The 22240-nt window shown below is 39.0% G+C and overlaps 1 protein-coding gene across 7 annotated transcripts in view; it reads left to right on the top strand.

Annotated features, from left to right (window-relative positions):
* LOC100353262 (phospholipid-transporting ATPase ABCA3) overlaps nt 1-22240 on the top strand; it is a 236330-nt gene that overhangs the window by 4963 nt on the left and 209127 nt on the right. For 4 of the 7 annotated variants that reach the window (XM_070064627.1, XM_070064623.1, XM_070064625.1 and 1 more), the window contains exon 2: nt 2621-2720. The exons of the other annotated variants lie outside the window; for them this stretch is intronic. The gene's annotated coding sequence lies outside the window, so the exon portion shown is untranslated. The remainder of the gene's footprint in view (nt 1-2620; nt 2721-22240) is intronic. 7 annotated transcript variants of the gene reach the window in all.

Genomic DNA, 22240 nt, shown 5'->3' with positions numbered 1-22240 from the left:
GTGGAGGAGGATAAGCCCCAGATTCCAGAGGGCAAATGCCTTGGTGTCTTGGGTCCTAAGGGTGGCACCCCTCCCATCAAGGTGAACCACTTATAGCACAGACATTCATGAAGGCTTGGGTGCAGATGTCACAGTTACACTGCTAGATCTAGTTGGGTTGATGAAGCTGCTGCCTCCTGTGCTAGTATCCTGTAATGTCTGTAGTGTCCCAGGAACGGGACTGTGTAGAGGCTTCAAAGGCTTCTGTCCCCTAGGCAGTATGAATTCTGACAGTGGTTTGCTCTTACTAAACTCAGCAGCCTGGGTTTTGGGAATTGTTGGGGAGACAGCGTGTTCCTTTCTTGAAGCAAAGCTACCATGTAGACTTCCAGTAGCTCTCCTAACTGTGCTTCAAAACCTGCGACAACTGTAGAATGTTTCCATGGCTGAAACTGCCAACATTCATAGCAACAGAGTCTTCTAGGACTCTCCTGTTCACCCTTTTCCTTGCAGTAGTGTGTTTTTGTGGCCAGGGAATCAGGATTATAATTGCAGGTGTACTTTCTTCTCTCTATGGTGTCATCTCAAGTATCCATGTCTTACAAGCTTTCCTTTCCTTCCTTGCTGAGTTCCAGCTCTCTCCTTTAGTCACTTACCTTGAAGTATATCTGTCTACTTCTTGCTTTGGTTCTTTGTAGAAACAAGTGATTCATATAAATTGTTAAGATCTCTTCATGTATTAAGGAAATTTACTGTCAATAATTTTGCATGTTTCCAAGTTGTTTTTTGTCTTGTTTTGCTAATGCTTTTTGAAGAATCACATATTTTGATTTATGCTGCCACTCAGGATGCACATTAGCAGGAAGCTGGATAGGAAGTGGAGGCAAGACTTGATCCCAGGAACTCCAATGTGGGTTGTGGGCTTCCCAAGAGATGGCTTAACCCACTGCACCACAACATCTGTTCTGAAATATTTGTTCTTAATCTCCGTAGACTATCAAATACTTCCTACTAAACATGTGATAAATATAATATGTATCTCTTCTCCTCTCCACCTGATTTTAGACAATAAAATTGTCTTCAGTGTTTATATTTGTACCAGAAGCTGTTCTTCAATAGATGTGTTTTCTTTTTCTGAAATAGTGAAATACATTTATCAACAAAAATAAGATTTGCTGCTATGGGCTTGTCCCATTAAAAAACCTCCCAAACATATAACTTCTTATTCTCCCTTCCAGAGGATAGGACAGGGCATTAGAAGCCACCTGTTGATAATGGCAGATCCTCCATAGTTTGAGTCTTTGCATGGCTACAAGAAATAGAACTGTCCTTACTCACCTTTTTCACTTCCCCAAGACTCTTGCATACTTCATTTTGAAATATTACTGTTCCTTCTGCCATTTTCTTGCATGTTCTTCCATCTTTTACTTCTAGTTTTTGTGGAGATAATTCTCAATTTAGCATAAATTCTAAGAAATAGTAGAGATCCCCTGTGGACCTTGTTTGTTCCCGCAATGGCAACATTTTATAGAGCTATAGTATGATATCATGGATATATTATTGATGTTAATATATCTACTAATAGTATTCAGATTTTCCCACTTTTACTCATACTTATGATCATGTGCGTGCACACATTAAATTTTTCACAGTTTTGCCACCTGTTTAAATTTGTGTATGCATAAACATGTTCAAGATCCTGGATACTTCTAGCACCAGAAAGATAGCTTATGTACTCTTTTTTTCAATTTCATAATTTAAAAAAATTTTAAATTTAAATTATACAAGTTTTCTATATTTCATATATACAGATTTAGGAACATAGTTGGATTCTGTCCTTGTCATGTGTTGTACTCCTAAACTCATACTAACCTCCCTCCTCCATTTCTATTTTTCTTCTCATTTTTCAACTTAGTTTTAGTTTCTAACATAGTCAATATAGTTCATAGACATAAGGATATCCCCTTCCTCTCTCTCTCCCTCAGTCTTTCTCTCTCTTTCTTTATTTTTGAGATAATATTTTTAATTTGCATTACAATCAAGCACTTAATGCTCAACCAAAAAAAGAGTTCAACAGTAAAAAATAAAAAGATCTTAGTTTACTGGGATTATAGAGACAGTACATTTTAAAGTTATTGCAGATCATTAAAACTAGTAGTATAATGTTCTTTTTAAATTTTCTTTAATTTTTAATTAGTTTTTAACAAATTCGATGTGCTTTGTAGATACAATTCTAAGAACATAATGTTATTCCCTTCCTTCCTCCCTCCTCCCACCATCCTCCCTTCTCCCTTTCTTTTTTTTTTAGTTTTTGAGATAACATTTTAAATTTACATTACAGTAAAAAAAAAAAGGCTTAATATTTCACCGAATAAGAAGTTTAACAGGTTAAAAAAGCAAAAAAAGATCATAGATTAATGGGAATATAGACTATGGCTATAAACAATAATTGAATGGAAAAATGGCCATTCCACCCATCTATAGTAAATTTTAAAATAATCACATATCATTAAAACTATAGTAGTATAAGATTTTTAACCATTGGTTTCACAAAGGTATAAAACAGAGTTTTACAAAACTGTATTTGTATCAATACTGATACACACAGACATTTCTTTTTTCTTCTTTCTTTTAATTTTAGCTTCCAAATATAATGGAGAACATGAGGTATTTGTCTTTCGGGGTCCGGCTTATTTCACTCAACATGATGTCCTCCAGTTGCATCCATTTTGCTACAAATGGTAGAATTTCATTCTTTTTTATAACTGAATAATATTCCATTGTGTATATATATACCACATTTTCTTTACCTATTCATCTGATGATAGACATGTTGGTTGATCCAAATTTTTGCTATTGTGATCAGTGTTGCTATGAACATGGTGGTACAGGTATCTCTTTGATACACTGTGTTCAAGTCTTTTGGGTTCATACCCAGTAGTGGGATTGCTGGATCACCTGGCAAGTCTATTTCTAGTTTTTTTTTTTTTAAGAGATCTCCACACTGTTTTCCACAGTGACTACACACTGATTTACATTCCTACCAACAGTGTATAAGTTGTTCCTCTTTCTCCGCAGCCTCACTAGCATTTGTTACTCTCTGTCTTTGGGATTTTAGCCATTCTGACAGGGGTGAGATGATAACTCATTGTGGTTTTGATTTGCATTTCCCTGTTGGCTAGTGAAGTTGAACATTTTTTAATATATTTGTTGACCATTTTTATTTCTTTGGAGAGCTGTCTATTAAATTCTTTGCCCATTTCTCAACTGGATTGGCTTTGTTGTTGTTGAGTTTTTTCAGTTGCTGATATATTTGGAATATTAATCTTTTGTCAGATAGGTGGTTTGAACATATTTTTTCCAGATTCCAAGATGGCAGAATAGCAACAGGGCAGTCTGATCTACGCTAAGCAAAATTAATAGGAAAGAAAGGGAGAAAGTGCATCCTCAGGGTAAAGCTTCAGGGGAGGCCGGCGCCGCGGCTCACTTGGCTAATCCTCCACCTTGCGGAGCTGGCACACCAGGTTCTAGTCCCGGTCGGGGCGCCAGATTCTGTCCCGGTTGCCCCTCTTCCAGGCCAGCTCTCTGCTGTGACCAGGGAGTGCAGTGGAGGATGGCCCAAGTGCTTGGGCCCTGCACCCCATGGAAGACCAGGAGAAGCACCTGGCTCCTGCCTTCGGATCAGCGCAGTGCGCCAGCTGCAGCGCGCCGGCTGCGGCAGCCATTGGAGGGTGAACCAACGGCAAAAGAAAGACCTTTCTCTCTGTCTCTCTCTCTCTCTCACTGTCCACTCTGCCTGTCAAAAAAAAAAAAAAAAAAAGCACTAGAATTGACCCAGACCTGTGTGGAAGGTGCAGACACACAGCAAAGAGCAAAGAAACAACAAAGAACCCAGCAGCTTGGAACCAAAGAAAGTGCCGTCCTGGCAAACTTAGTGAAGTCAGACTGCAGGGGCCCGCACTGCTGTTGATACAGCTGGAGGGAAAGCCTAGTGGACTGCACCATGTTTGAGTTTGACCCAGATCCCTCAGGGCAGCTGGGCGGCTGCTCATCCAGAGGTGGAGGGGAAGCAGCCCACCTCTCTCCTCTTCTCCCCTCTACAACAATGACATGTGGCCAGCTGTGGGAGGGCTGATGCCGCTTCTGGACATAAAAAAGTAGCAGTTACTCCAGCTCTTGGGTGCACACCCAGAAGCTATTGAGTACTCTCTCCACGCAATCAGCAGGGACAGCCATAGCAGTTCAAGAGCAACTGGCGGGGACAGTCTCCGCCTCACCAGCTGCACCCAGCTGGCAATGGGTTGGGATAGTGAGCCATCCCTACAGAAGGGAAGTGCTGCCTGCAGGACTCTCCTATGCACCCAGCACAATTGTGAAGTGGGCAGGGCTGTGGCTTGTGCACGCCTGTGATCCAGAGATTTTTACCAGAGAGAAAAACCCACATTCCTCACTGACTTTCAGTCTGGCTGGAGGATTGGACTTGATCCAGTGGAGCAGAAAACACATGGGTAGTGGCTCTGGGAACACCTCAGTCTCCCTGATACGCAACAGGCTAGTGGGACAGGGTGGTCCCTCTTACACTCCTTGACCATTGGGAGCCCTGAGTGCTGACACTGAATAGCTGGGTTTCTGGGCATTCACAGAGTGCTGCTGTATACTCTCGGAGCTCCTTGGTTGCATAGAGCAGCTCATAGCAGAGGGAACCATGCACACAGGGAGGACTGTACAGATCATATGTGCAGTTCATGCAGTGATGCAGATGAGTATTGAACACACTGGGGGCTAACACCTGGGCATTCCTCAGCTTGTAGGAGAAAAGGTGAGGGGATGGCTGCACCAAAAGAGGTGACCATTCCGCTCCATTCTGTTAACCAAAGGGAAGATACAATGCCCAACTTGGGTGTTATCCTGGATACTTGCCCCACCCTGAAGCACTGAGCAGAGCTCCCTGGCCACACCCACCACACACCACTTGGTATTCACTGAAAGTGTAGAAATTACACTAAGCCACGGAGGCGTAGCTCAAAGATAAAAGCCATCGGGGTCAGGGAGGTGAGGCGGGAGACAGCAATTAATTTTACAAATGCCTAAAAATAAAAATTCAAAAAAACAAAATTAGGAAGACACCATGACCCCCCCGAAAAGGAACATGACAATGTTTCAATATTAAAATGAGAATATGAAAAGATTGAGAAAATGCCAGAAATGGAATTAAAATTAATCATAGGATTACTCAAAAGCAATCAGAAGCAAATCCACGAACTAAAAACGAAATGAATGAAAATTTTCCCATGAAATTGAGGTTTTAAAGAAAAATAAAAGTAAAATATTAGAAATGAAGAATTCAGTAGATCAAAGAAAAATGCAGTGGAAAGCCTTAACAACAGACTTGGTGAGGCAGAAGAAAAAATATCCAAGGTAGAAGACACCTCTCTGGAAATCATTCAGTCAGATCAAAAAAAGAGAAGAAATTAGAAAACTTAAAAACAGTGTTGGAGATCTATGGGATACACAAATGACCCAACATACAGGTCATAGGAATTCCTGAAAGTATGGAAAAAGAGATGGACTGGAAGGCCTACTTAGTGAAATAAGGATAGAAAACTTCCCTGATTTGGGAAAAGAAAGGAAAGTCGAAATACAGGAAGCACATAGAACTCCTAACAGACATGACCAGAAAAGATTTTCACAGCAACACATTGTAGTCAAACTTTCCACCATAAAGTATAAACAAAAGATTCTAAAATGTGCACAAGAGAAATGCCAGATTACTTTCAGAGGATCTCCAATTAGATTCACAGCTGACTTCTTATTAGAAGGATAGAAAACAATGGCAAGATATAACCCAAGTCTTAAGAGAAACTGTCAAGCCAGAATACTGTACCCTGCAAAGCTATCATTTATGAATGAAGGTGAAATAAAGACCTTCCATAACAAACAAATTGGAAGAATGTGTCACCACTCATCCAGCCTTAAAAAGGATGCTACAGGATGTGCTATGCAGAAACACAAAAGAAAGTCATCATCATGAAAGAATGTGAAGACAGAAAATCCCCCAGTAAAAATACAAAAGGAACCCAAGGTTAACGATAGGGATGTTCATAGAAAAATGGTGTGGCCAAGTAGTTAATTATCAGTAGTTACCGTGAATGTAAATGGCCTCAGCTCTTCAGTTAAAAGATAGACTGGCCAAATGGATTAAAAACAAGCCCATCCATTTGCTGCCTACAAGAAACGCACCTCACCAACAAAGCTACATGTAAACTGAAAGAGAAAGGAAGAAAAAATATATTCCATACTAATGGAAAGCAAAAAGAGCAAGTGGAGCCATCCTACTATCAGACAAAATATACATTAACCCAAAAACAAAAGAGACAGAGAAAGGTACTATGTGATGATTAAGGGATCAATACAGCAGTAGATGTGACTAAAATTAATGCATGTGCACCCAATTACAGGGTGCCTGGCTATTTAAAAGAACTGTTAATGCATCTAAAGGGAGACATAGGTGCCAGTATAATAGTAACAGGGGACTTGAACACCCCACAGAATTTCAACAAAGAAACAACAGAGCCAATCAACACTATAGACCAAACAGACCTAACAGATATCTACAAGAACTTTCCATCCTACAGTCACAGAATACACATTCTTCTCACTAACATGTGGAACTTTCTCTAGAATTCACCACATGCTAGGCCATGCAACAACATGGATGCAACTAGAAATCATTATACTTAATGAAATAAGCCAGTCACAAAAATACAAATACCACATGATTTCTTGGATCTGTGATAATTAATAAATACCTTAAAGGTAATCTATAGGAGCAAAATTGACACTTTAAGATGCACTGATTTTGAACAGCCCTTGTCTTGACTATCAAGGAACAATGTTTTTCTTTTTTTTGTTGTTGTTCTTTTTTCTTCCTACTATTTGATGAACTCTCTACTTAGTAAAGAGTTAATCTTATGAGTATAAAATTAACTGAAAATTGATCTTTGTAAAAAATAAGGGGAAAGGGAGAGGGAGGAGGAAAAGGGTGGGATTATGGGTGGGAGGGAGGTGGGGGGGGGGGAGAATCACAATGTTCCCAAATTGTATATATCAAATTCTTGAAGTTTATATTAAATAAAATTTTAAAAAATTTAAAGAAGAAAATATAGCAATAAAAAATAAAATCATTTTTCGCATTCTGTTGAATGTCTCTTCACTCTGTTGATTATTTCCTTTGCTGCGCAAAAGCTTCTGATTTTGATACAGTCTCATTTATTTAGTTTGCTTTTGTTGCCTGTGCTTTGGGGTCTTCTCCAAGAAGTCGTCACCTCTGCTAAGTCTTGTACTGTTTCCCCTACTTTTCTTCCAGCAACTTCATAGTCATAGGTCTGAAATTTACTTCTTTGATTCATCTTGATTTGATTTTTGTATATGGTGAGGGGTATGTATCTGATTTCATTCTTTTGCGCCATTTTACCAGCACCGTTTGTTGAAGAGATCATCCTTACTCCAGTGTATAGTCTGGGCACTTTTGTCAAAAATCTTAGGCACTCTATTTCTGTTCCATTGATCCTTGTGTCAGTTTTTATACCAGTACCATGATTTATTTACTATAGCTTTGTAGTATGCTTTGAAGTCAGGTATTGTAATGCCTCCCACTTGATTTTTCTTTCTCATGATCACTTTGTTCTTTTGTGATTTCATATGAATTTTAGAGTTTTTGCTAATTCTGCAAAAGATGTCATTGATATTATGATAGGAATTGCAGTGAATCTGCAGATTGCTTTAGATATTATGGACATTTTAATACTGATTTTTTCAATCCATGAGCAAGGAATATCTTTCCACTTTTTTGTCCTTGCTGATTTCTTTTTTTTTTTTTTTGACTTTTATTTAATGAATATAAATTTCCAAAGTACAATTTTTGGATTATGGCAGTTACTTCCTCCCATAACTCCCCTCTCCCACTCCCTCTCCCTTTCCATTCACATTGATTCATTTTCAATTCTCTTTATATACAGAAGATCAATTTAGCATATATTAAGTAAAGTTTTCAACAGTTTGCACCCACACAGAAGCACAAAGTGTAAAATACTGTTTCAGTACTAGTTATGGCATTAATTCACATTGAACAACACATTAAGGACAGAGATCCTACATGGGGAGTAAGTGCACAGTGACTCCTGTTGTTGACTTAACAAATTGACACTCTTGTTTATGGCATCAGTAATCACCCTAGGCTCTTGTCATGAGTTGCCAAGGCTATGGAATCCTTTTGAGTTCACCGACTCTGCTCATATTTAGACAAGGTCATAGTCAAAGTGAAAGTTCTCTCCTCCCTTCAGAGAAAGGTACCTCCTTCTTTGATGACCTGTTCTTTCCACTGGGATCTCACTCATGGAGATCTTTCATTTAGGTCATTTTTTTTTTTTTTTGCCAGAGTGTCTTGGCTTTCCATTCCTGAAATACTCTCATGGGCTTTTCAGCCAGATCCGAATGACTTAAGGGCTGATTCTGAGGCCAGAGTGCTGTTTATGTCCTTGCTGATTTCTTTCATCAGTGTTTATGATTTTTTGTAGAAATCTTTCACTTTGGTTAAATTTATTCCTACATATTTGATGATTTGTGGATATTGTGGATGGGATTCCTTTTTTGATTTCTCTTTTAGTGAGTTCATCATTACCCTATCAAAAACCTGCTGTTTTCTGTATATTTATTTTGTAACCCACAACTTTACTGAATTGGTTTTCCATTCTGACATCTTTATGGTGGAGTGTTTAGGTTTTTCCTTATACAATAATGTGTCATCTGCAAACAAGGATATTTAAGTTTCCTTTTATCCCATTGTAGTACCCTTTATATCCCTTTCTCATCTCCAATTGCTCTTCCAGTACTATATTGAATAAAAGTGGTGAAAGTGGACATCCTTGGGCGGCGCCGCGGCTCACTAGGCTAATCCTCCGCCTTGCGGCGCCGGCACACCAGGTTCTAGTCCCGGTCGGGGCGCCGGATTCTGTCCCGGTTGCCCCTCTTCCAGGCCAGCTCTCTGCTGTGGCCAGGGAGTGCAGTGGAGGATGGCCCAAGTGCTTGGGCCCTGCACCCCATGGGAGACCAGGATAAGTACCTGGCTCCTGCCTTCGGATCAGCGCGGTGTGCCGGCCTCAGCACGCTGGCCGCAGCGGCCATTGGAGGGTGAACCAACAGCAAAGGAAGACCTTTCTCTCTGTCTCTCTCTCACTGTCCACTCTGCCTGTCAAAAAATAAATAAAATTTAAAAATAATAAAATTAAAAAAAATTAAAAAAAAAAGAAAGTGGACATCCTTGTCTTTTTCCAGATCTGAGGGGAAATGGTTTCAGATTTTCCACTTTCTTTTTTTTTTAAACTTTTATTTAATGAATATAAATTTCCAAAGTACAGCTTATGGATTACAATGGCTTCCCCCACATAACGTCCCTCCCACCCGCAACCCTCCCCTTTCTCACTCCCTCTTCCCTTCCATTCACATCAAGATTCATTTTTGTTTCTCTTTATATACAGAAGATCAGTTTAACATACATTAAGTAAATATTTCAACAGTTTGCACCCACATAGAAACACAAAGTGAAAAATACTGTTTGAGTACTAGTTATAGCATTAAATCTCAATGTACAGCACACTAAGGACAAAGATCCTACATGAGGAGTAAGTGCACAGTGACTCCTGTTGTTGACTTTACAAATTGACACTCTTGTTTATGGCATCAGTAATCACCCTAGGCTCTTGTCATGAGCTGCCAAGGCTATGGAAGCCCCCTGGGTTCACTGACTCTGATAATTTTTAGATAAGGCCATGGTCAGAGTGGAAGTTCTCTCCTCCCTTCAGAGAAAGGTACCTCCTTCTTTGATGACCTATTGGTTTGTCATATGTAGCCTTTATAAAGTGGAGGTATGTTCCTTCTATACCTAATTTATGGCAGGTTTTATCTTGAATGGGGTGTTGAATCTTATCAAATGCTTTCTCCACATCTATTGAGATGATCATATTAGTCTTGTTCTTCATTCTGTTAATGTGATTTTTGACACTTATTGATTTGAGAATGTTGAACTACCCTTGCATCTCTAAGATAAATCCCACTTGATCACAATGTGTGATCTTTTTGATATGGTTTTGGATTCAGTTTCCTAGTATTTTTTTGAGATTCTACATTCATCAAGGATATAGGTCTGTGATTTTCTTTTTATGTTGTCTCCTTTTTCAGTTTTAGTATCCAAGTGATGCTGGACTCATAAAAATAGTTTGGCAGAGTTCCATCCTGTTCAATATTTTGGAATAGTTTGAAAAGTATTATTCCTCTTTGAATATTTTGTGGAATTCAGTAATAAGCCCACTTTTCCTTGGTGGAAGACTTTGATTATTGTTTTAATCTCTTTGCTTGTTATGGATATGTTTGGATTTTCTGTATCTTCTTGAGTTAGTCTTGATAGCTTATATGTATCCCAGAATTTATCCATTTCTTCAGATTTTTCTAGTTTGTTAGCATATACTTTTTCACAGTACTTCCTTATGATTCTTTGTATTTCAGTGGTATTTATTATAATATCTCTTTTTCAGCATTAATTTTATTTAAAGGATTGTCTATTTTTAATTTATGAATCTTTGTATTTCAGTGGCATTGATTGTAATACCTCTTTTTCAGCATTAATTTTATTTAAAGGTTTGTCTATTTTTGTCTTCTCAAAACATTTTTTTGTTTTGTTGATCTTTTGTATTTTTTTTGTTTTAATTTCATTTATTTCTACTGTGATCCTTATTATTTCTTGCCTTCTGCTGATTTTTGTTTTGGTTTGTTCTTGTTTTTCTTTTTTTTTATGTTTAAAAATCATTTTAATATCAATTTCTTTTAATACTTTACATGCTATAGGATTTTTTGGTAAGTAAACATTTAAAATCAAATTTTTCTTCCATGTATACACATGTAAGAATTTTTTTTTCAGTTTTTTTTATTTTTTTATTTTTTTTTAACTTTTATTTAATGAATATAAGTTTCCAAAGTACGAATGATGGATTACTATGGCTTCCCCCCCATACCGTCCCTCCCACCCACAACCCTCCCCTTTCCCACTCCCTCTCCCCTTCCATTCACATCAAGATTCATTTTTGATTATCTTAATATACAGAAGATCAGCTTAGTATACATTAAGTAAGGATTTCAACAGTTTGCTCCCACACAGAAACATAAAGTGAAAAATAATAGATGATTTTTTTTTAATGATGATGAAATCAGATCAGACCTATTGTCATGTTTAATCCCAGTGAGAGTCAAGTTGGGAGTTGATAGTTTCTTTTCTTTTCTTTTCTTTTTTTTTTTTTTTACAGAGGATCAGTTTAGTATGCATTAAGTAAAGATTTCAACAGTTTGCACCCCCATAGAAACACAAACTGAAATATATTGTTTGAGTACTCATTATAGCATTAAATCTCAATGCACAGCACATTAAGGACAGAGATCCTACATGAGGAGTAAGTGCACAGTGACTCCTGTTGTTGACTTTACCAATTGACACTCCTGTCTATGGCATCAGTAATCTCCCTATGCTCCAGTCATGAGTTTCCAAGGCTATGGAAGCCCTCTGAGTTCTCCGATTCTTATCTTGTTTAGACAAGGTCATAGTCAAAGTGGAGGTTCTCTCCTCCCTTCAGAGAAAGGTACCTCCTTCTTTGAAGACCTGTTCTTTCCACTGAGATCTCACTCACAGAGATCTTTTGCCAGAGTATCTTGGCTTTCCATGCCTGAAATACTCTCATGGGCTTTTCAGCCAGATCCGAATGCCTTTAGGGCTGATTCTGAGGCCAGAGTGCTATTTAGGACATCTGCCATTCTATGAGTCTGCTGAGTATCTCACTTCCCATGTTGGATCACTCTCCCCTTTATTTATTCTATCGGTTAGTGTTAGCAGGTACTAGACTTGCTTATGTGCTCCCTTTGACTCTTAGTCCTTTCATTATGATCAATTGTGAACTGAAATTGATCACTTGGACTAGTGAGATGGCATTGGTACATGCCACCTTGATGGGATTAAATTGGAGTCCCCTGGTATGTTTCTAACTCTACCATTTGGGGCAAGTCAGCTTGAGCATGTCCCAAATTATATATCTCTTCCCTCTCTTATTCCTACTCTTATGTTTAACAGGGATCACATTTCAGTTAAATTTCAACACTTAAGAATAACTGTGTATTAATTACAGAATTAAACCAGTCATATTAAGTAGAACAGACAAAAAAACTACTAAGAGGGATAATGTATTAAGTTGTTCATTAACAGTCAGGGCTATGCTGATCAAGTCACCGTTTCCCATAGTGTCCATTTCACTTCAACAGGTTTCCTTTTTGGTGTTCAGTCAGTTGTCACCGATCAGGGAGAACATATGGTATTTGTCCCTTTGGGACTGGCTTATTTCACTCAGCATGATGTGTTCCAGATTCCTCCATTTTGTTGCAAATGACTGGATTTTGTTGTTTCTTACTGCGGTATAGTATTCTAAAGAGTACATATCCCATAATTTCTTTATCCAGTCTACCGTTGATGGGCATTTAGGTTGGTTCCAGGTCTTAGCTATTGTGAATTGAGCTGCAATAAACATTAGGCTGCAGACCGCTTTTTTGTTTGCCAATTTAAATTCCTTTGGGTAAATTCCAAGGAGTGGGATGGCTGGGTCGAACGGTAGGGTTATCTTCAGGTTTCTGAGGGATCTCCAGACTGACTTCCATAGTGGCTTGACCAGTTTGCATTCCCACCAACAGTGGGTTAGTGTCCCTTTTTCCCCACATCCTCGCCAGCATCTGTTGTTGGTAGATTTCTGAATGTGAGCCATTCTAACCGGGGTGAGGTGAAACCTCATTGTGGTTTTGATTTGCATTTCCCTGACTGCTAGTGACCTTGAACATATTTTCATGTGCCTGTTGGCCATTTGGATTTCCTCTTTTGCAAAATGTCTATTGAGGTCCTTGGCCCATCTCTTAAGTGGGTTGTTGGTTTTGTTTTTGTGGAGTTTCTTGATCTCTTTGTAGATTCTGGTTATTAACCCTTTATCTGTTGCATAGTTTGCAAATATTTTTTCCCATTCTGTCGGTTGTCTCTTCACTCTCCTGACTGTTTCTTTTGCAGTACAGAAACTTCTCAATTTGATGCAATCCCAATAGTTAATTTTGGCTTTGACTGCCTGAGCCTCCCGGGTCTTTTCCAGAAACTCTTTGCCTGTGCCAATATCTTGAAGGGTTTCTCCAATGTTCTCTAGTAACTTGATGGTGTCAGGTCGTAGATTTAGGTCTTTAATCCATGTTGAGTGGATTTTTGTGTAAGGTGTAAGGTAGGGGTCTTGCTTCATGATTCTGCACGTGGAAATCCAGTTTTCCCAGCACCATTTATTGAATAGACTGTCCTTGCTCCAGGAATTAGTTTTAGATCCTTGATCAAATATAAGTTGGCTGTAGATGTTTGGGTTGATTTCTGGTATTTCAATTCTGTTCCATTGGTCTATCCATCTGTTTCTGTACCAGTACCATGCTGTTTTGATTACAACTGCCCTGTAGTATGTCCTGAAATCTGGTATTGTGATGCCTCCGGCTTTGTTTTTGTTGTACAAGATTGCTTTAGCTATTCGAGGTCTCTTGTGCCTCCATATGAATTTCAGCATCATTTTTTCCAGATCTGAGAAGAAGGTCTTCGGTATCTTGATTGGTATTGCATTGAATCTGTAAATTGCTTTTGGGAGAATGGACATTTTGATGATGTTGATTCTTCCAATCCATGAGCATGGAAGATTTTTCCATTTCTTGGTATCCTCTTCTATTTCTTTCTTTAAGGTTTTGTAATTTTCATCGTAGAGATCTTTTACGTCTTTGGTTAAGTTTATTCCAAGGTATTTGATTGTTTTTGTAGCTATTGTGAATGGGATTGATCTTAGAAGTTCTTCCTCAGCCATGGCATTGTCTGTGTATACAAAGGCTGTTGATTTTTGTGCATTGATTTTATACCCTGCTACTTTGCCAAACTCTTCTATGAGTTCCAGTAGTCTCTTAGTAGAGTTCTTTGGGTCCTCTAAATAAAGAATCATGTCATCTGCAAAGAGGGATAGTTTGAGTTCTTCCTTCCCAATTTGTATCCCTTTAATTTCTTTTTCTTGCCTAATAGCTCTGGCTAGAACCTCCAGAACTATATTGAATAGCAGTGGTGAGAGTGGGCATCCCTGTCTGGTCCCAGATCTCAGTGGAAATGCTTCCAACTTTTCCCCATTCAATAGGATGTTGGCTGTGGGCTTTTCATAGATTGCTTTGATTGTATTGAGGAATGTTCCTTCCAAACCCAGTTTGCTTAGAGTTTTCATCATGAACGGGTGTTGTATTTTATCAAATGCTTTCTCGGCATCTATTGAGAGAATCATATGGTTTTTCTTCTGCAGTCTGTTAATGTGGTGTATCACATTGATTGTCTTGCGCACATTAAACCATCCCTGCATACCAGGGATAAATCCCACTTGGTCTGGGTGGATGATCTTTCTGATGTGTTGTTGCATTCTATTGGCGAGAATTTTATTGAGGATTTTTGCATCTATGTTCATCAGGGATATTGGTCTGTAATTCTCTTTCAGTGCTGCATCTTTTTCCGGCTTAGGAATTAAGGTGATGCTGGCTTCATAGAAAGAATTTGGGAGGATTCCCTCTTCTTCGATTGTTCTGAATAGTTTGAGAAGAATTGGAGTTAGTTCTTCTTTAAATGTCTGGTAGAATTCAGCAGTGAATCCATCTGGTCCTGGGCTTTTCTTTGTTGGGAGGGCCTTTATTACTGTTTCAATTTCTGTCTCAGTTATGGGTCTGTTTAGGTTTTCGATGTCTTCCTGGTTCAATTTAGGTAGGTTGCATGTGTCCAGGAATCTATCCATTTCTGATAGGTTTCCCTGTTTGCTGGCATACAAGTCCTTGTAGTAATTTCTGATGATTCTTTTTATTTCTGTGGTGTCTGTTGTTACGTTTCCTTTTTCATCTCTGATTTTATTGATTTGGGTCTTTTCTCTTCTTTTTTTAGTTAGTTGGGCCAATGGGGTGTCAATTTTGATTATTTTTTCAAAAAACCAGCTCCTCGTTTGGCTGATTTTTTGGAATGTTTTTCTTGATTCAATCCTGTTGATTTCTTCTCTGATTTTAATTATTTCTCTTCTCCTACTAGATTTGGGTCTGGTTTGCTGTAGGTTTTCTAGATCCTTGAGGTGAATTGAAAGCTCATCTATTTGGTGCCTTTCCAATTTCTTGATGTAGGCACCTATTGATATAAACTTTCCTCTTAACACTGCTTTTGCTGCGTCCCATAAGTTTTGGTATGTTGTGCTGTTATCCTCATTTACTTCCAGAAAGTTTTTGATTTCTCTTTTGATTTCTTCTATGACCCATTGTTCATTCAGGAGCATGTTGTTCAATCTCCATGTTTTTGCATATGCTCTAGGGATTCCTGAGTTGTTCATTTCCAACTTCATTCCTTTATGGTCTGAGAAGCTGCATGGTATGATTCTAATTCTTTTGAATTTGCTGAGACTTGCTTTATGGCCTAGCATGTGGTCAATCCTAGAGAAGGTTCCATGTACTTCTGAGAAGAATGTAAAATCTTTAGCTGTAGGATTGAAAGTTCTGTATATATCTGTTAGATCCATTTGGGCTATAGTGTCGTTTAAATCTACTGTATCCTTGTTGATCTTCTGTCCTATTGATCTGTCTATTTCTGAGAGTGGAGTATTGAAGTCCCCCAGTACTATTGTATTGGGGTCTAAGTCTCCCTTTAAGTCCGTTAACAAATCTTTTAGATAAACCGGTGCCCTGTAGTTAGGTGCATATACATTGATAATTGTTATATCTTCCTGTTGAATTGATCCCTTAATCATTATGTAGTGTCCCTCTTTGTCGCTCTTAACGGTTTTTGTGGTAAAGTTTATGGTGTCTGATATTAAGATGGCTACGCCCGCTCTTTTTTCATTTCTGTTGGCATGGTATATCTTTTTCCAGCCTTTCACTTTCAGTCTGTATGGATCTTTGTTGGAAAGATGTGTTTCTTGTAAGCAGCAAATAGATGGGTTTTGTTCCTTAACCCAATCAGCCAAACGGTGTCTTTTAACTGGACAGTTCAGGCCATTCACGTTCAATGTGACTAATGATAAGTGGTAACTTTGCCCTGCCATTTGCCAAAGATAAGTTCTAATATATGCTTTGAATTCCCTGTGATCTTTTGCTGTGAGCTTTCCTTCCTTGGTTTCCTTCCTTTACCTTCTTTCATATTGATGACCGTGTTTCTTTGTTTCTGTATGTAACACATCTTTAAGCATCTTTTGCAGGGCTGGACGAGTGGCAACAAACTCTTTCAATTTCTGTTTGTTATGAAAAGTCTTTATTTCACCTTCATTCACAAATGATAGCTTTGCAGGATATAATATTCTGGGCTGGCAGTTGTTCTCTCTTAGTACCTGGGCTATATCTCGCCATTCCCTCCTAGCTTGTAGAGTTTCTGATGAGAAGTCAGCTGTGAGTCTGATTGGAGATCCTCTGAGAGTAATCTGACGTTTCTCTCTTGCACATTTTAGGATCTTTTCTTTATGTTTCACTGTGGAGAGTTTAATTACAACGTGTCGTGGTGAGGATCTCTTTTGGTCGTGTTTATTAGGGGTTCTGTGAGCTTCCTGTACTAGGATTTCTCTGTCCTTCTCCAAACCTGGGAAATTTTCTGCTAATATCTCACTATAAAGGCCTTCTAATCCTTTCTCCCTCTCCATGCCTTCAGGAACTCCTAGAACCCGAATGTTGGGTTTTTTAATAGTATCCTGAAGATTCCCGACAATATGTTTTAGATTTCTAATTTCCTCGTCTTTTCTTTGGTCTGACTGTATCCTTTCCTGTTCTCTGTCTTCTAAGTCCGATATTCTCTCTTCTGCTTCTCCCATTCTGTTTGTAAGGCTCTCTATTGTGTTTTTCATTTGATCTATTGAATTCTTCACTTCAGTCACTATCCCAGTTTCCTGTTGTACTAGTTGTTTCGTTTCATTTTGATTCCTCCTTAATATTTCATTTTCACGAGAGAGATTTTCTATCTTGTCCATTAAGGATTTCTGTAGTTCAAGAATTTGTTTTTGAGAACTTCTTAATGTTCTTATCAATTTTTTGAGATCTGCTTCTTGCATTTCTTCTATGTCATCATCCTCATAATCTTGAATTGGGGTGTCTTTTTCATTTGAGGGCTTCATGGTGACTTCCTTGTTTTTATTACCTTGGTTTTTGCGTTTGTTATTTGTCATATTGGAGATATTTGGTTTCTTCACTGTGGTGCTTTTTCTTGTTATACTATGACTCTAGATTAAGTGGACTATCTGTTTTTGATGGAGCCTTAGGGCTTGAGATGGGTGTGGCCTGAGAGCTCTGTTTGGTGTGCCAAAGGTGACACTCCCAGGTTGGGCGTGGTAAACCTCTCTCTCTCTCTCTCTCTTTTTTTTTTCGATTCAAAAGGGAAGTTATTCTGCACAGCTGAACGAAGTTGGAGGTAGTTAGCAGGCAAATGATATACCCACAGGAGCAGAGATAGGAAGCTCTTTCCCAAGGACCACACAGGGAATCTGTTCGGCCCTCAGAGTGGGCTCAAATTCTCCTTCAGTCTCCCACTGGGTTGCCAAAGTTACGGAATTGTAGCGTCTCTGGAGAGTGCTCACGTGAATTCCGTGAGTTCTCTCCCCCACCATCTCTTTTTTCACAGTCTCAGTTCAGTAGCACCACAAATTTACTAGGTCCTAATCTCCTGTTAATTCGCCCCGCCCAGAGTCAGGTTTTTCTGCTAGGCTCAGGGCCGGTGCAGACCTGAGGTCGCTCTGCTTATGACGTATGTCCAAGATGGCGCCTGCTCTTTGTCTTGCTCGCCCTTGAGAGGTGAGCGGAGAGAGAGAAACCCGTGTCCGTACCAGTCACCTTTTTTTTTTCCCCTCTCTCTCTCTTCCAGTTAACTTGGTGAAGTTCCCCCCCCCCCGGGGGTCGTTCCCTCTAGTCTCCTCTCTCCGCTTGCCTGCCGGTGTCTCGGGTTATTGAGGTTCGGCTCACCTCGCGTTCCAGCGCTGGTGTGTTGAGTCTGCCGCTGGTGTCCTGAACTGTGGGCTCCCACGCTCTCCACGCAGGTCTGCTCCCCTTCCAGCGCCGATGTGTGGACTTGGAGCCCTGGACGTCCCAAGTCTCCCCGCTGTTGCACTCCCCTTCGAGCACTTGCGCGCAGACCCTGCAGGTTGCGCAGCTCAGTCCCGCGGCTCGGTCCCGCGGCTCGGTCCCGCGGCTCGACTTTCGTGCGCGATGGGCGACCTTGTTCTCCCAGTAGGTCCTCCGATTCACGCCCACTGGATCCAGAAGAGTTTCGTCTGCAATATTTTCCTGGTTCTTTTTTCTGAGGCTACCGTAACTTCCCTTTTATTAAACTAAATTTTCCCGGACTATCGGTGCGCGCCCTCACTATTCCGCCATCTTGGCTCCGCCCCTGTTCTTGTTTTTCTAAGTCTTGGAGATTTACTATTTGAGACATTTCTGTTGTTTTTTTTTTTTTAATGTAAGCATTTAATGCTATTAACTTCTCTCTTAATACTGATTTTGCTGTCTCACATGAGTTTTGATATGTTGTGTTTTCATTTTCATTTACTTCGAGAGTTTTTTATTTACTTTTTAATTTCTTCATTGGGGGCTGGCCCTGTAGCATAGTAGGTTAAGCCTATGCCTGTGTCACCAGCATCCCATATATCACCAGCTCGTGTCCTGGCTGCTCCTCCTCTGATTCAGCTCTCTGCTAATAGCCTGGGAAAGAGGCAAAAGATGGCCCAAGTGCTTGGGCCCTGCACCCATGTCCAAGACCCAGAAGAATCTCCTGGCTCCAGGCTTAGGAATGGCCCAGCTCTGGCCATTGAGGCCATTTGGGGAGTGAACCAGCAGATGAAAAAACCTCTGTCTCTCCCTCTCTCTCTGTATGCAACTTTACCTCTCAAATAAATAAATAAATCTTTAAAAAAATTTCTTCAAAAAAATTTCTTCAGTGACCATTGATCATTCAGTAACATGTTCTTTAATTTCCATGTATGCATGAATGTTTTGCTTTGATTTTTGGTTTTATTCCCTTGTAGTCTGAGAAGATATGTGGTATGTGTTCAGTCTTTTTATGGTTACTGTGACCTGATATGTGGCCTAATATATGATCTATCCTAGAAAATTTTCCATGTGCTGATGAGAAAAAAATGTGTATTTTATAACTATTGGATGATACGAACTGTAAATATCTATTAGGTCCATTTGCTCAACAGTATGACTCAACTCTGATGTATCATTATTTTCTGTCTTGATGATCTTGCCCATTGATTAGAGTGAGGTATTGAAGTCACCCACTATTACTGTATTGGAGTCTTATCTTTCCCATAGGTCTAAGAGTATTTGTTGTATATATCTGGGTGGTCTTGAGTTGGGTATGTATATTTACGATTGTCATATCTTCTTGCTTTATCAAACCTTTTATCTAAAAGTGTCTTTCTTTGTATCTTTTTATAGTTTTTTATTTAAAGTCTGTTTAATCTGAAACGAGGATAAATACCCCTGCTCTATTTTGGTTTCTAATTTGTTTTGTGGTATCTTTTTTCCAGCCCTTAATTTTTGTCTTTGTGTATCTTTATTTGTGAAGTGAGTTTCTTCTAGGTAGCATATAGTGGGGTCTTGGGTTTTTTAATCCATTTAGCTGACCTAAGTCTTTTGACTAGAGAATTTAATCTATTTTACATTCAAGGTTAATATTGATAGATAAGAGCTAAGGATTGTCATTTTGTTGATTGGATACTAATTATACCTTTTTTAAAAATTAATTTGGTGATGTTTTTCATGATGTTTACTTCTCATGCAGTATTCCCCTCAGAATTTCTTGTAAGACTGCTTTTGGTTGTGGTAAATTCTATCAATTTTTCCTTATCTGGAAAATATCTTATTTCTCCTTCACTTCTAAAGGATAGCTTCACTTGACATAATATTCTTAGCTGGAAGTTTATTTTCTTTTAATACCTTGAATATATTATCTCACTCTTTTGTAGCCTGAAGGGTTTCTAATGAGAAGTCTGATGTTGGTCTAATTGGTTTTCCTTTATGTGTAATGATGCCTTTCTTTTACTGCCTTTAGAATTCTCTCCTTGTCATTAATTTTTTGACAATTTGACTACAGTGTGCCTTGAAGAAGATATTTTTGCATGAGTCTGCTTGGGTTCCTTTGAGCTCCTGTGTCTGGATGTTCATTCATGTCTCTTTCAAGACCTGGGAAATTTTCAACTATTATTTAATTCAGCAGGTTCTCTACACCTTTTTCCTTCTCTTCTTCCATGGGAATACCTATACTATGAATATTTGGTTATTTAATGGTATCCTGTATTTCACATAGACTTTATTCATTGTTTTTAATTATCTTTATTTTTGTCTGGTTGGGTTATTCCAGAAGTTTTGTCCCTGAGGTCAGAAATTCATTCCTCCACTTGATCTATTTTTCTGTTAGAGCTCTCAATCATATTTTTTACTTCACTAGTTTAAAATTTCCTCTCTAAAATTTCCATTTGATTCTTCTTAATGAGTTCTGTCTCCTTCGTTACTCATTGAATTCCTCATTTCTTTAATCTATCTATTAGTATTCACTTGCTTTGCATTGAGTTTCCTGACAGTCATTTCAAATTATGTTTCTGGCATTTCATAGATTTCCTTCAGTTCAAGATCTAATTCTGGAGTGCTCTTTTATTTTACCTTCTTCATGTCTCCTGTGTCCCTATGTTGATGTTTCTGAATCAGTTGTGATAGTCCCTTCTTTATGGAGTAGGTTTTATTGGAAAACAATTTGTGGTTTGGCTAGAATGCAGGATATCATTTGGCTTATTTTGACACTGGTTCTAAGTGAGATCAGAAGTGTAGTTTCTGAGTGATTTATTTTGCTTTATTCAATGTCATTTGTGTCTATAAGTGGTCTGGTTGCTGCAGTTTGTAGGGATAGAAGTTTGGCTTTGAAATGAATATGTATCTCCCAGGGTGTGTATCTTCAGTCTACCAAGAGTTCAATGCCAGTCACACTTAGGATTGTGACAGCCAGGGCCTTGTTCTTGGTGCTGAGGGAGACAAAGGTGGCTGCCCTCCTGTCCCACTGGCAAGCCTGAATAATCCTGGGGCTTGTGGCACCAATTGCTGTGGCTCCAGGACTGTGTGACATGGGTGGGCCCTTCCTCAGATCATGCTAGGCAAATTCAACTGGTGCTACAGTTTATAACACCAAAAGCCCTAGTCCCAGGACTAGGTGATGTGAACTGAGCACTGCTCCAGTCCTGTAGGGTGACTATAAAGTATACAGGAGATTTTTCTCTGACAAATAGGAGACCAGAGAGGAGGAATGCAGGTAGAGTCTTCTTAGTTCCACCGGGTAGATTCTAATCAGGTTAAGGACCTTAGAACTGATTGTTATAGTCCCAGATCTCCCAAGGTAGATGCAGATTTTTTTATGAACTGCTGCTAGTGCTAGCCCAAGATCTGAAGGGGACCCCCTCCCCCCAGAGAATAAGTTAGTGCAGCTCTGTGGCTAATGCCCCAAAACTCCCACAGTTTCAGGTTGCAGTGGATCTGTTCTCTGCTGTGCAAGTTGCCCTCTCACTCGAGTTGTTTCTGGTAGCAGCAGAACAGAGATCCACTGAGCGACTTTTCACAGCCGAGAATGCCACTCCTTGGGCACCTCCACCCATTTCTAAACATTGGGAAGTATTTGTCTGTCTTCCATTCTAAATTTCATCATTTCAAAAATGTTATATAAATGTAATCAGAACATATAGTCTTCTCAACATTTTTATTTCAGAATAAATTTCCAAAGCTAAAATTGTGAGGTAGTGCTACAGAGTTCCATACACACCTCACCCCATATCCTGTGTTAGTATCTTAAATTAGTATCTTTGTCACAGTTAGTGAACCACACACTCGGCATAATTCCCTGCATATTCATTCAAGCTATTGTTGAACAGATTGATAGCTCATTCTTTTCATTGTTGGATAGTCTTCTATAGTATGTGTGTACCACAATTTGTTTTACCATTAACCTGATGAAAGGTATTTAACTAATTCCAATTTATGTTGTTTCAAATAAAATTTCTAGGAATATTTGTGTGCCAGATTTTTGTGCAAACTGCAGTACATGAGTACAATTTACCCACATTAACCAACATTTTATACT

Source organism: Oryctolagus cuniculus, chromosome 19 (genome assembly GCF_964237555.1).
Source record: "Oryctolagus cuniculus chromosome 19, mOryCun1.1, whole genome shotgun sequence".
Lineage (NCBI taxonomy): Eukaryota > Metazoa > Chordata > Mammalia > Lagomorpha > Leporidae > Oryctolagus > Oryctolagus cuniculus.
The sequence above is the reverse complement of the archived record's forward strand: the minus strand, read 5'-3'. Positions and strand labels throughout refer to the sequence as shown.